The following is a 5,506-nucleotide window of genomic DNA, read 5'->3' on the forward strand; positions in this document are numbered from 1 at the left end:
CCTGGATTAGTTCTCCCTCTTGCTGCTGGATCTTTAATTTACCTTGCTGTGTGTCCTCCTCAGGACTGCTGGCTTCCCTGATCCTCAGTCTCCCCATCTGAAATAGGCCTGCTTCCTAGGGCCAGTGCTTAGCCCTTTCATGTATTTGTGGAAGCAGTCTGTGTGCTATTGAGCACCGAACAGGTGTAAGAGATGATGATGGAGAACGTGATATTCACAGCATTTCCTGTGACCCTCCCCAGCTCCATTACCTGGCAGGCATCCTTCCAATCTTCAGCGCTCCTAGTACACAGCATGTCCCAGGTGACCATAGGCATATTTTTGGAGCACCTACTCCATTCAACCAGCTCCACGTTGACTTTCTGCAGCTTTTCACGCACACCTCCATGAGAAACTGACCCAAAGAAGAAGCAGATGGGGAGAGGACTCTGAGCTCAAAGTGGTCCCTATGAATGGAGGTCAAGCACCCACCCACATTGTATCTTTTCACCTCAATGACAAGATGAACTTCCCCTATGGTCCAGAGAACAACCCACATGTGGACCGAGTGAGGTGGAGTGGGAGGGATGGCCAGCAGACTCTCAAGCCCACCCTCTCTGAATCCACAGGTCCCCAGAACTGGACTCTACTGGGCTTCAACCTGCGTGCAGAAGCTGCAGACTCCATCGAGGGTCCTAAAACATGTTTCTTTTAAAACCACCAGGATGTAAAGAGAACCCACAGTGACAATTTCTGTCCAGGGGCCCACAATACATAAAGATGGGCTTTAGGAGCTGAGCCCAATACCTAAAATGCTCACTCCCCAGAGATGAAGATAGTTTTGTCTTTGTACAGTATTGCTGAATCCCGAGAATCTAGAACACTTCCTGGATCATAGAAGAGGATCAATGAATATGTGCTGGATGAAGCATGAGGAGTTCTACATTAAGAAGGTGGCCCTTTTTGAAGCTCATGATAAACTTCTAAGGGCAATTCCTAACCAGGAATACTAACATAGCTCTGAGCTTGGGGACGATGTGAGAATCCCATGCAGCCATTAGGGTACCACTGGGAAGAGGAGTACTGACTGGAATTCATTTTTTTCTGCTCTGTTGATTATGGGACAAGATACATGTACTAAGATGAAGGACAAAGGTCACCATCTTGTGTGGCTGGGAAAAGTGGTGGGAGTAGTTAGGAGATTGACTCTATAAAGACAAGTTCACATTCAGTTTATGCCCTTCTCCTCAGCTTGTGGTTTTCAATATATCAGTCACAGAGCCCCTTATCCCAAGGGCACAGAGCCAACACCATCAGTTGGAATAGAACTGTGCTGGAAGACATGGGTATAGATTTCCTGGTTCCCAGTCCATTTTGCCACCCCTTTGCCCATCAATATGTCCCTCTACATTTCTCCAAGTCACCCCTCAGACTCTGAAAAGCTCTGCCTGGGTCATCCCTGAGGCCCTATTTGGGTTCATGTCCTATAAGCTAGACATAAAACTTGCTCCAGAAGGCCAGGAAGGCCCAGGAAGTACAGCTCCCATGTGAACTGAGGAGAAGGTTCATCATAGAACCTTAAATGAGAACTTAAAGGCCCCAAATCCACCAGGAAGTCTTCCCAGGGCTAGCAGGGTCTGCAGCTTTTGTTTCTCCTTGCATACATCAAACAGGATGCTACCCCCCAGTGGGTTGGACTACAGTAACTCACTGGTAAAGTGGCACTTTCTCCATTCCTGTATGTCATTGACCTCGGTGAGGCAGATGGGCAATCCCATGACACTGAAGTTAAATGGGTTTTTGAGCAGGAGTAAAGCGATGTCATTACGCAAGAGCAAACTGTCAAAATAGCGGTGAGTAATTAGCTTGTCTACTTTCTTTGTCGTCAAGTTGTTGGTGCTGGATTTTCCATCATCGTATATGACCTCCAAGGTAGACCTTAAATTTGAAAAAAAAAAAAAAAGGAAAAGGAAAAATCAGTGAGTGGTGAAAGAGCAAAAGGTGAATCTTATGAGAAAAAAATTCCAACAGTCTGAGGCTCTGATCCTGAGAGGTGGGGAGATGGTGCATCTGGGGCCACACCCTGGGCATAGAACCAGGTGAAGAGCCCCTCCTGGGCAGGAGGAGACAGACACGAGTTCCAGGTCCACCCTGTTGGCAACAACTCTTGGCCTGATGACCTCTTGCTTGGGCAAATTTACTTGTAAATTTCATCAAAAAATGTCTGGGAAGCCATGCTATGCACAAGTAATAGAGGGAATTGTCCCTGGATTTGCAACAAGGGCTGCCCTAGCTCTCCAACAAACACCTGGAAAGTTTGGACGATGTAGGCTAAGACAGCACCTCAGGAGCTGCTGCTACGCAGCCAGGCCTGGCGCCCTGCCCCAGTGTTCCAATCTCTTCCTTGTAGGGTTCTCCAACTCTGTGCTCACTGCTAACCTACTCTCTCCCCAGGTGGGAGCAAATGCTTAGGGAAGTACTTTCCATAGGATTAGACCAGGTTTACATGGCAAGATGCTGAGAAGTCCAAAGAACATTCATTCAGCCATTTTGGTCCTACACAGCAAGCTGTAAAAGGTCCTAGCAGGAGAGCAGCAGATCTCCCACCTGCAAAGGGTGATGTTCAGCCACATGGGCATATATTTAACCTCCTGGTACTCTGTTCTATGGCTAACAAACCTGAATGAAGGCTCTAGGAGAATACTAAGCAGGTAGGGGCAAATATTCTACCATACTTGTTTAAAAAGAAGTCTGTTTGCAATACTTACTTTTTTTTGTTTATAAAGCAATGGGATGCAGAAAGAATCCACCACTCATTGAGAATGGATCCTCCACAGAGATATCTCCCTTGGTCAAAAATATTCACCTTCCATGGGAACTCTGGAATTTTAGCAGGCTTCCTGCCCTTGGTTTTCAAAAATTTTGATTTCTCGAGATCAGGATATACTGTTTCACCACATGTCTCTAAAAGCAGAAAGAAGGAAGAGATTCAGGGCCCAATAGTCAAGGTTGGTTGGATTGTAAGAGACTTAAGGATAATACCGCTTCTCCTAGCCCCTCCATCCCCCCTGGTATATAGATGGTGATGGCTTAGCCAGAGTAACCCCAGGTGGGAGACCCATCAGATAAAAATGTGCCCCTAGGCCTGTCAATGGCATCACAGTTGAGAGGATGTGCTTATGGGGAGAAATGGTTGCTGCCTTCTCCATAGCTTAGCTTCTTGGGTGGGTCTCCCACTGTGGGCCTTTGGGGAGGAGACACAACCATTAGAGTTGGACCTGAATCTTGCTGTTGTCCCCTAGAAGGGGGAGCCCAAGTGGGCACATTCATTTATTTGAAATTGGGCCTCATTGTCCTATGAAAATAAGGCCTTGGTATGTGTCTTGGCATATTTTGGACAGATATTTTCAAGGACCTCTCACATGGACCAACAGACACCAGAAATCTTACAGCTGAGGGAAACTGATCAGCACCCCCCCCCCCTTCCTCACTGGTTCTTCTTCTGTGTTTCTTACTGTGGTTAGTGGTACCAACTTTCTTCTAATTTTAATTCTAGAGATCATCCCAGTGGCACCTTGAGAGGAATAAAAATTTGGCATTTCCTATGTAATAGGATTACTTTGACTTCTTTCGACGTCTTTCAAATGTCATTTGAGTCATGAGAAAAATAAACATCATAAAATCTAAACTGTTGAACACTTGGTAGTTGCCAGGCACCATTCTGTTCTCTCTGAAACAATTAAAGTATCTGTAAACCCCATGAGGTAACTGAAATTACCATTGCCCGTTTGAAAGGTGAGGCAACAGAGGCAAGTTTAAGATTGGGATATCTGGCTAAGACCCAGCAGCTAGCATATGAGTGAGCTAAAATTTGAAATTGGGCAGTCTGACTCCAGAATCTGTTCTCATAACCACAAGGCAAACATCCTTCCAAGCGTTAATCATGTTTACTCTCGGGGAGAAAGGCAGTGACATTAAACACTTTTCACAGGAAGCATAATGTGAAAGGTATATATATTCAAACCATCTCCACACTACCACCCACATGTATCATCATCCATCACCATATCATCCATCACCACTACACAGCCCCATGCCACTACCTCACCTCCCATCTTCCACTCTTGTCCCTGCATGGTCTGTCCTCTGTACCAGACAGAGCACCTTTCTCAAGACCTCTGATTTCTCCCTCTCCCATTTACACTGTCTTATGGCTTCTCATTGTAACCCGAATAACAGCCAAAGTCCTTACTGAGCCTCTATGGGCTCAGGGTGATCTGGCCCTCCTGATCTCTCTGGGCCCACCTTTCTCCTGTTCCCGCTTCCCACTCCCTCTGCACTGATCTATCAGCCTCTGAAACATACAGAGCATCATTCAGGGGACTTTGCATTTGCTGCCACTCCTGCTTGGAAATACATTTCCTTATCAGATGGGTCTCAACACGTCTGGTCATGGTAGGAAGGCTTTCTGTGACTACCTACTACAGCAGTCTCACCAACCACCTGCAAACCTTCCATCACATTAGCCAATTTTGTCTGCCTCAGACCACTTAACAGGAGATGAGATCAACTTGTTTATGGATCATTTATACATTTAATACTTCCTCCCCCCCTCCCCACTAGATAGTAACATTGCTTAAGGGTAGAAAATGAATATGCCATTCTCTGGTATAAACCCAGCTCCTAAAACAGCTCCCAGCATGTGGTAGAGGTTTGATATTTGTCAGCCAACACATTGAACATAACGCAAGCTCCATAAATTCTCAGGATCCAGGGAGATGAAGCCACCATAGTTGTTAATACACAGCCTGCACTATACTTATATCATGTTATGGTTTTGCATTAGACCAGTTAGGCTCCACACGTACTTCCAGAAGCTATTCAAGGAGAAAGCAGCAGGGAAATCCTTCCTAGGCTCATCCTTGGCCTTAAAGCTGCAGGACATGGCCAGGTGGCATCTCCAGCTTAACAGCTGGTTCCTGCTCTCAGGGGGTTTGCTTACATTCACCATCCACTCTGGAAAACTCTGATGCTTAACACAGGTGTTAAACACGCATGTACACACACACACACACACACACACACACACACAGCTCCTCCACATATAACTTTACAGTTTGGGGTAGTGTGGGAGCAATGATCTGAAAGTCTGATCCAGGCACCTCCCATCACATTCAGCTGAGAGGCTTAATGAACGTGCAGTTCCCCAGCTCTTCACCCAAGAATATTTTTTCTTCTATTGATTTTTAGAGAGTGAAAGGGAAGGGGAGAGGCAAAGAGACATCAATTGGCTGCCTCCCACACCCCATTCCCCCCATGACCTGGTCAGGGATCCAGCCTGCAACCAAGGCAGGTGCCCTTGACTGGAATCAAAGCCATGACCCTTCAGTCTTCGGGCCAATGCTCCAACCACTAAGCAAAACCATCCAGGGTTGGATTTTTTATTTTTAGTTGTAGGAGTTCTTTATAAATTTGGGGGATTAATCCCTGACATGACATACAGTTTCCAAAAATGTTCTCCCATTCT

This window comes from Myotis davidii, unplaced genomic scaffold (genome assembly GCF_000327345.1).
Source record: "Myotis davidii unplaced genomic scaffold, ASM32734v1 scaffold524, whole genome shotgun sequence".
Lineage (NCBI taxonomy): Eukaryota > Metazoa > Chordata > Mammalia > Chiroptera > Vespertilionidae > Myotis > Myotis davidii.